Source organism: Macrosteles quadrilineatus, unplaced genomic scaffold, assembly GCF_028750875.1.
Source record: "Macrosteles quadrilineatus isolate MER2022 unplaced genomic scaffold, UCM_ALF_1.0 Scaffold_1__1_contigs__length_201487025, whole genome shotgun sequence".
Taxonomy (NCBI): Eukaryota; Metazoa; Arthropoda; class Insecta; order Hemiptera; family Cicadellidae; genus Macrosteles; species Macrosteles quadrilineatus.
The window spans coordinates 3,933,052-3,943,840 of NW_026542594.1; positions in this window are offsets into that span (position 1 = coordinate 3,933,052).

Consider the following 10,789-nt stretch of genomic DNA (forward strand, 5'->3'; position numbering starts at 1 on the left):
GAAAGATGTAGAAAGGGGACCAATTTGAATTATCTTTTGATGTCTCCTGAGACCAAACACACAATTCGTTAAAACTGTTACGTATGTTTTACATGTCCATGAACACGATAACTGAAGTAGTTTGCATCCGATTTTGATGCAATTTAGCATCAACGCGTAGGGCTGGATATACTTGTAAATGAGTTGACAAACCAGCAAGATCGGGTCGTAAGATATTTTTTGAAACTGCCCTAAATTAGATTTTCCCACATGTTTATCCATAAAACATAAATATGAATAATAGCCATCGTGTAGATCTTGAAAAACAATAATGCAGTGTATCAAAGCGTTGTTGTATGACTAAAGGTTACGGAGGAACTCCCCCCCCCCTCCCAAAAAAGTACATTTAAAATTTCTATGCTATTCATATAGTGAACAAGTTAGCTGTTATCTTAAACTATGGTGCAGTATGATAAACTTTTGTTGGCCTTGATGTAAAATAGGTACGTAACTAGTATGAAGGTTCGAACCTTTAAATAGTTTAATCATTTTAAAAGACTTGAAAGCACTAACGTTCAGTTGGTTCCCAGAAAGCTTTTAATTTTCAAACGACTACAAGTTGTTTATTACATCGTGAAAACTCCATCACTTAACTTGATAGGCTATAGGGTGGAAATCGCCATTCATTTAAAATTACCTTTGCTGTTTTAGACGACGATTCAGTTCATTGCCTTATTAAAATCTCCTCAAAAATTTAAAATGCTGTATTCAAAACCACTGAGTTTGTTTTAGCTAATCTTGTAACTCTAATATGGGATTCGAAATAAAATGATTCACACGTACCGCTTCTCCAAAAAGGGATATTTTAAAATCTAACTATGATCTCATATATTTTTTCCCTAGCTAAATCATTCGTTTAGTTAAAAGGGATAATACAATTAAGGGATAATGTATTGTTAAAAAGCTTCGCGATATAACGTTACAATACATCTCAATCAAGCACTAATTCGGAAAGGAGAAGTTACAAAACCAAAAGTGAAATGACCAAAGTTAATAGAAAAAACATGTTTATTATTCCGTTCAGAAAGTGCCTATTTTAGATTACGTAACAACTTAAATCAAATGAAGTAATTTTGTTAATTACCGATTAATTGTTAATATTGATTAATCTTTACTCAATAAAAAGATAAAAGTCAATTGATAGTTTATTTAAACCACTGAGCTAAAATTATAACTGGAGGTAGCACTGCCATGGCAGAAGTCTGTCAAAAGCGTGTCGCTGATTTTGTTAGGTTGGTATAGCAGCAGGTTTTTTCATCCAATAACATAACTTCTATAACTAGGTTTGCATAGCAGTGAGTTTTTTCATCCAATAACATGGCTTATTTATAACTCACACCTCACGCAATTATGGCGGCTGGCGACACGCATCGTTGACATTCAGTGCTACCTCCAGTTAGAATTATAGCTCAGTGATTTAAACGTGGTTTAGAATGAACTATTATGATGTAAACAAAGAAATATAACAGAATATAACAATCAATAAAACATATGATTTTATGTACAGATGACACATAGTAGTTTGTACACATAGTACTTATAACAAATTGTTTCCCAAGCTTAATTTAGACCTTGTCCTCCATCAGCTATCATTTGCCCCCCTCTACGCGTTAGTGTTTGTTTATAGTAATTACGCAACTATTGCGTAAAGATAGTGTTAATGACACGAGTAGAAAATTTAAGGTACGAACCTTGGCGAGTGCCTTTAAAACTTTTACGAGTGTCGTTAACTTTATTAACCTACAACAACCGTTTTTAAAGTATCTTAAAAAAATGGCCGTAGGTAATAAATTAATATATATTGTTGATTATTGAAATCAGTAAACCAGCTGTTTTTTCTGTTAGGAATACAAATGTGAACAGAAATATGCTAGTTTTGATGTGTTTTAGCTTGTAGTGCGCCAGTGCGCGTTTCCTGATCAATGAACATAACAACATTGATCTTGAAGTACTAATTATTACGTGTTAAGTAGATTTTTTATACACTTTCTGAGGGTATGTTCTTCAGTTTGCGAGTATTTTTGCGCTGAGATGAAAAGTATCGTTCATAACTTGTACCGAAAGCGATTTTCACGAACTTTCTCTAGTTATATCCGTCCTTTGCTTCGCCTCGTACATGGGATTTTAGTACGGTAAATGACTTTCGGTACTAGTAATAAAATAAACTATTTTTGGTCATCGTAGGTTCTGTAGGACATGTAGGATGGTTTTATTATCAAGAGTTTGTTATCCCATCACCTGATGAGTGTGTACCTATGAGTTGGTGGGATTCTCTCTAAATAGCTATTTAGCTTTACCTTCAAGACAAAATAAATAACACACAACGTCGTCAAACTATCTTTTGCTTACAATATACCAATATAGATATACTTGTGGTGAAGAGAACGCTAGGAATAATTTGTGACAATTATCTACTTTGTGTGCTATAGTCAATGTAAGGAAGCCTGTTTTGTCAGGTGACTGTAAGGAAACATATGTTTACGCTTATACTGTTTACTAGTAGGCGTACATATGATAAGTGTACAGAAGAACAGTAATACTGTAGTGCAAAGAAAGGGTGAAAAAATCCAAGGCCCCTCATCTAATATTTTCTAATAAATATTCAGTGATATCCTTTTGGTGGTCGTGCAAACTTAACAGGAAGTTTAATTTTATGATTTTGAAAATTTCATTAAATCATAAAATTGAATTCCTGCTAACATTGCACGACCACCATAAATATATCTCTGTATATTTACGAAAAATAGTAAATGAGAGGGTCTTGACGTTTTTTATGCACTTTCACTACATGTCTTTGCATGACTGCTTCCTTGTAACTGGAGCGTAGCTTAATTTTATAATAAGCTTCCAGGCAATAATCTCAGAAGAAAACATCACTATTGAACACGTAAATGTCAGAGGAGTTGTGCTGGCTTGGAAGCTTGTTATCTTTTGCAGGACCAATTTTTGGAAATATTCTTTTATGTCTGGTAAACATTTACAGAATCTCCTTTCTTCCAGCCTATCAAATCCTTTAAATAAATTTAGGGGTTAATTACGCTACTCCTTTTAGTTTAGTTTATTTTTTTTATATATAACCGCAGGTGGCAAGGTAAGACCTAGGCCCGGAACGGATTTACTTTTTCATTTTGATGTCCCCAGAAGCCAAAAACATCATTACTTCAAATTTGTATATATATATATATATATATATAGAGAGTTATATGTCCGTGAACGTGATAACTCGAGTAATCTTTGCCCGATTTTAATGCAATTTGGTTTAAAGGTGTAAGGCGGGATAAACTTGAATGAGTTCGCGAACCAGCATGATCGGACCATGTGAACGGGGGGGGGGGGGGGGTTTTATGGGATAAAAATTGGGTTTTCCCATTTTTGACCCTTAAAAATACAATTTTTTTTAATTTCTCTCTAGACCTTTTTTAAGAGCTTAAACAAATAATTTAGAACATCATAGTGCTTTTGTACGATTATTGGTAACGGAAAAGTGTAAATTGAAAATACCCATGTTATTCTTATGGGAAATATTGTAAAATGTTGTAGTTTGCTTGTTTACGGAAATATTTTGATGAAACTTGGCAAATTTATTTATATTATTATAAGCTATTAATATTCTACTAAAACCACACTAGCAGCAAACCTAGGTACTCATTGAACTTAATGTCATTTAAATATATTTAATTGAAAATCAATTGAGACAAATGGAACTTCGCTTACTCGGCACGTTTGCTGTGGAGGGGGTTTTTTATACTGTAGCGATGTGGTTTGTAATTTGGAATCAACAAGCCTTGATTTAGAATGATTGAATAATTTTATTAGACTTGAAGTAGTTTGACTTTTAAAACACCTACATGTGAATATATTTTTAAACATATATGCTTGTGAATATATTATTCATTGTCACCAAATCATGGTGGTTGAGAATGAAAACAATGTTGCTGTGAAAACGATCAACATGTTGTTGTATAACAGCTAAATTGACAACAATAGCAACCAATTAGTCAGTCAATATGGCCGACTTTGACATCCGATTCCGGTTTAGGGTCACTTCCTGTCAGAAGCACAATCCGTTCCAATAATTATACATATGGTTTATACTCCCGACTAACGGGTTTACCCCACTCAACCAATTAAAAAACAAAAATAGCATAACAGTGGTGAATATTGTAAAATATCAACATTTCTTCAATTAGAAAACCTCTCTTACCCTAGTTCACAATGTAGTTTTAACATAATGCAGAAGACAAACAATATTTTTCTGTCAAGTAAATGTATATTATAGTGTATATTACATAATAAAGTCTATAGAATCACTGCTACTAATGAATTAAATGGTTCCATACATTAAGTCGTGTACCGATATATTGAAGGTGCATTAGTATCACATATTATGAAGCCAGTTACTTAATTTAAAACAGTCAAAAATAATAAAAAAAAATTATTTTACCCTTTTATAAATAAAACAAGAATATTTGTTATAGAATAATGTTTAGACTAGCAGATGAAGAAGAGAACTGAATTTAATTAAATAAATCCGTATTTAGTAAATCTTTGCTAAACTATCATAAACCCTTTTGAATAATCGCAATTAATTATTCTCATCGCTGGAACATGTATAAATCATGTATTTCCCACCCCTCATAGCAGCTTTTCACTGCGAGTAACGTGGGCAGCTTGAATATTTAATCTTTTCGACTTCTTTAACCGAAGACTTTTCTCTTTTAGATGAACCTTTAACATTGAATTACCGTATTATTTTCTTGGAATTATTATGTTTGTTCTGTTCTTATGTTGTTAATTATCATATAATGTTGAGTGTAAGGAAACGAATTCTTAAGTATTAAAAAGAAAATTCGTACCGTCATTGTAAATTAAATGTCTAAACATTATTTTATGTATATTTTTCATTGATTATTTATTAGGGAGTGTTCAAAAGTTGCTCAACCATTAACACTACTAAAAGTAAGCATCTATATTTGAGCAATTATTAGTCTATAGCATGTAAAAGGTTATTTTATTCCTTTACGAATTTATTTTATTACTGTTATATATATTTTTTTTTAAGTATACAAAACAAAAAACTTCTCTAAACATATATAAAAGAACCAATTTTCTGTTTATATAGGGATGAAAAGAGCTACTTTATATCCTCAACGCATTTATTAAAAACAGCTATGTTTGCTGTAGTTGTGTGGCGAAAAAGCTATTATTAATATGTTAACCGTAACTACAGTGATTCAGTATTAATTTTAAAGAGTTATACTTTAATCTTTAATTAAAAATGGTAAGCTGATCATAAATACAGCAGTGATTAAAGTAAGTAGAGAACTGGTACGTTTCAATCCCTATATAGTTTAACAATCGTCATCAGATATTCATTGCCCTTGGAGACTGATCATTTGACATTTTACTGCTACTCCAAGTGCTATCTTACCATCTTACCATCTTAAAGCATTTAACTGATAGGGTGTGGCAAAACATCGGTCTATTTTATGCAGCGCACTGTTCAGTGACAGGTCGTCTGAGAGTGGCGGGGTTAGGCTCGTTGGAAAGCATACACGATGCCATTATCTGTAGTCCATTATGCTGTGTAGTCATAGAGCAGTGGTCACCTGGGCAACGCGCGTTTGTTATAGAATCGTTTAAAAAAAGTAATGATTCAGTCATTGCAACTTAGCGGCATTTCTATGCTTTTTTAAATTGGGTAGACATGAAAGGGTTCCGTCACGATTATCTGTATAGATAATCAACAAAGTTAAACATATTAATTCAAATTGGTTTTTCGGGCGGGCTTACGAAGACTGTTTTCCACAGCAGCACGAACTCTATCAAATGTTAGTGGTCTGGCGTCCGATCTGCTTCGGATGGCTTGTCAGCTTCTTTTTGAAAACATAAGCTTCTGCTCTAAAGTTGGTAACCCACCACATGAGTGTGCTACTTGACGAAATCCATGTCACCCTAATTAAAAGAATGCACAGAACTGCCTCTGAGCTGGAATGACTGAATCAACTTTTAAAATTTGACTCGATAACAATTTCACGTTGCTCAGGTGATCACTGCTCTATGACTACAGATAATGGCATCGTGTAGGCTTTCCAACGAGCCTACACCCACCATTCTCAGACGACCTGTCGGTTAACAGTGCGCTGCATAAAATATGTAGTTTTTCGCCGCAACCCATATAAAGAATGTTTAATTCTTAAGTTATTCAAGTGCATTATGGTACAGCTTTTTTAATATTCTGTTGTAAACGACTATGTAGGTTATGTTTCATGATTGACAACAAATGCAATTCTAAATGCTACGAATATGAAAGGTTCCCTTAACTCTTCTCTGGACTTATTTCACTGTGTGCATTAAACTACTATATATTTTTCGGAACTTGCTGCATTCCAATTTTAACCACTGTAATTAAATTTATTGTCTCATGCAGTTGTACAGATACCACCATTCATTTATGTACAGTAAACCATCCTATAAGATACCATCTAACAATCAATATTTTACCAGTATTTACAAGCGAGTCTGGAAATAAGAAAATAAAAACGGAGAGCATAAAAACACTGTAAAAGTAAATAAGATTCTTTGTACTGTAGGATAGTCATGATCTTACGCATCCTATGCAATATTGCATAAAATATTTTGCTAAAAATAAAACGTAGGAATTACGTATAAATTACTTAACTTCGTTATACAGTTAATTATAAAACTAGAATCAAAGGAAAGTTTTCAAAACGTTTACTTGTTAATTTATGACATTAAAATGTTCATATTATATTATAAAACATAGACGCACACATTGTTAAACATTGTTTAGTTAAAACAAGAATAATGCTAAGCCTTTGTATTTAACTTATTTCACACTTGGTGTAGGAAATATATCATTTTAGCATTACATTATAGGTTTAAACAATTATCTATTTTCAACAAGTAGTTTCTTATCACGATATTATATCAAATGTTTAAACACAGAATGAATACACTTCAAATTTAAAAATTGTATAGGCTTTTTGCTAGACAATTTTATTGAGTGTATTTCAGCTATTATATGTGCCCTTAATTTCCGACAAAGGTTAGTACAGTATGTCATGACCTAAAAGTTAGATTTTAATGTACCTTATAAATACAAAGGGAACCCTAACAAGTAGGGTCTGACTTAGGGGAGGTACGAATGAGGCATTTAGTTCAAAATTCCTCCGTGAACAGCGCTGTAGTAGAGAGCACTTTGGCAATGAAGGTTTACTAATCGCAAAAATAGTTCTGTTCATGAAATAAAATTATAAATGCCTCAAATTCAATTTTATTATTTTTTAATTATAACTATCATAACCTAACCGAACTAACCAAACTTGCTGATAAAGAAATAATATAACAAAAGTTTAGTAATCGGAAAAATAATTCTGTTTATTAAATAAAACTAGAAATTGCTCAATTAAAATTTTATAATGACTTAATAATAAAATTAAACTGTAATAACCGAACCAAACCAACCAAACTTGCTGATAATAAAAAAATCTTGGACAAAAAGTTAATACTACCAGCGGGATTCGAACCCGGGACCTACAGAATATCAGCCCGGCACGCTAACCAAGACCACCGAGGCCGATGGCTATCAACAGTTTTGTTACGGTAATGGCGTTCCCTCAGCTAATAAGAGGCCCACAGCTGTCATCGTAGCCTCTTCTATACCTCCCCTGAGTAAATACCCTAACAAGTAAATATTTTTTACAAAGTAAACATTTATTTAAAAGGAATGGTTATTGCATGTTTGCATTTATAAGTTTATTTTGGATGAATTTTGAAAGGCCATTTTTGAAATTTTAAAATTAGAAATTGCCTAATGATAAAAGGGGCTGGGAGTTGGAAGGACAGGTGGGAGTCAACAACATTTTTAATTTGGCTTTTCTTGATGAAAAATTGAATGTATTGTTGTTTTGTGGTTGTAATTTAATTACAGCTAGTGCCTCTCAAACAAGACGTTCTTGAACCTTTCCTCCACGGATTTTCTTGGTGTTTAGGTAGGGCTTTGAGCCTCCCCTCGCCTCTGTCATGGGAGCACGATTTAGATTTTTTGTTTACTTGGGTGCATGTGCGAGGGCGTGGTTCACTTTCTTTCAGTTCTATCAGTTTTCGTAGAAACATACAGTGTCTGTAGGAAAGTTCTTCTTCAGGTTTACGTTATATTTACGATATTACAATATTTGCGGTATAAGGCAAATCTGACGTTGCTCAAATTAACAGCTGGGTAAAAATTCGCAGTCTATCCAAAGATTAAAATGGCAGATTTGAGAAATATTTGAACGGCTGCCATTTTTGATTTGGTTGTCCGTTTGAGTTCGGGTTTGCGGCAATGTATATTACTAAATAAGAAATTTAATTTGATACCAAAGTTGACCTATGCTGCTATTTAAGAATATTCTCCCAATATAATTGTTGTTAAGAATAACTCCTCGTGGGCCCAGACAATTTTACCAGAGAAGGGATAAAAAAGTGATAATACCTTAAAAGAGTAGACATTTATGGCTATTACTGACGTACCAAGTACTACTTTATCTATATTCGTAAAAAATATATTACACCATTCCGGGTCTATTACTTTTCAACCTCACCGTACAAAAGTTAAGTATATACCATACCCTCAAAGTTATATTGTAGTGCACATTATTTATACTGTAGTGCAAACTTTTACTGTGTTGTAAATTGTCTTTGCAAAACATTATTCTTGAGAAAAAATACCTCCACCAGGTTCACTCACAATGTTATTCTATGAGACCAATGTAAAAGTAAGTCAAAAGAGTTTGGAACGAAATGGAAAGACATCGCTAAATAAAACTCAATGATGTGGAAAATACAACTGAATAAAAACTTCAGCTTCAGGTTCAACATCATGGAAATCCTTTTACGATAATTAAGAAAGAGAAAAGTCTAAGGAAAATTATTCTCAAGTAAACAAAGATTATCTCAATGTGTGTATACTCAATGTGTAGGGGAATACTAGAGTTTCGACAAATGAATGTATGGAAAGTGGAAAATCCTCACACCTAATTTATTTCAACGTTTTAATAAAACTAGGGGAAACCCGTCGAAATCGACGGTTACTTTCAAGGCTTACGTTAATTTATCTAACTGCGATGAATTGGGTGAAATATACATATTTTGAGCATTTAACATTGTTCAAAGAGTAATAAGTGTAAAAAATTACAATATTGCGTTAGTTGCCAAATTTGGTTGTTCATTCAATGATTAAAATATTTCCTATCCTGTACGTCATCGGAGTTATTATAAGTATGTTATATGGTATCTCTTCCTTTGGTAGAACCTTTAAATAGTATTTAAATCGTATTGGTGGATCTTGTAGTTAAACACTTCCGCGATTTCATCAGTGTTTGAGAAAAAATATATGTTTGTTGAGAAGACACGTTCTAACTTCAAAGGGAGTTATATCCGTTACAGTGTAACTTTGATTTTCCTTCGTCACGTCGCGTCAGTTCATATCGTACTTCTGTGCCAATGAATGAACCCTCTAGCATAGTTTTGAGAAATTGACTATGGGGTTACTGATAAAGCTGTAGTCAATAAGCCTATAGTAAGCCTATATAAGTCATTATTCGTAGTCCAGGGGCTATCAGAATGAATAATATGAATAAAACCCCCTCTTCCTTCCCATTTTGAATAAATGGAATACAAAAATTGAAAATCAAACTATTCATATGATTATAACATTTCTTTTATGATATAAATTTGACTAAAACGTTTTTCTTAAGGTAAACATGTTAATCCTTATATATAATACGTGAAGGCGATTTCTAGAGAACACTACTCCTCCGTTAATAATGGACGGATTTTTACAAACGACGTGTCAAAATAAAGTATTTTTTGTGTAGACGCCCCCTTTCACCAATTCATGTAGTAAAAATCCTCGGGCTTTGCCCCACAAGCCATCAAAGTTGGCGTTTCTTCCATAAGATTAACATGGGGGAATCTAAATATTTGATTGGAAACTTTGTCCCCACTAATTTGAGAGAACGGTTGGGCGTAGAAACTTGGTAGAGGTGTCCAAAGAATGGTCTTGGTCTGTAGATGAGTTATCAAAAGAAAAACTAAGCAAAATCCCTTAGGACTCTGCCCCAGAAGCCTTAAAAGATCCCTCAACAGAGTTGTTTACATTTTGGCCATAAGAATAATACTTTTTAATGAAACAGCTGTTCATTTTTAAATTGTATTTCAAACAACACATATTTATTGGGAGTTGAATTCTACCAAATAGGTATTTGCAATGTTATTTTCTGATTTTAAAATTGATTTTCTTCTTAATCATGCCATGTTTTGCAATATAACGTTCCATTACGAAATCAGTGGAAAATCCTTTTATCACAGCAATTCTTAAATTATTTCTTATTGAACTATCAAATATCTATTGTACGGGTTGGTGTGTGCCTTTTTCGCCACTTTTGCATACATTTTAACATATTATTCTACAAAATATCAAATATTTATGTAGAAATATCTGCTCTTATTGTGTCTAATAAAATCCAAACTTAGAAACATTGCCTAAAATGGTACCTATCTTGACAAATTATTTGCACCTGCCTATATTACGGACTTTGGCGCAACGAATTTGTAACATTATTGAAAATAACACGAAATTTTGGCTGTAAAATATGGTACAAAGAGAAAATACAATTTAAGCAGCTACTTTCACGACAGAAAGGTCATATTCCTTTTAAACTAGATCACATAATCCTTTGACTGG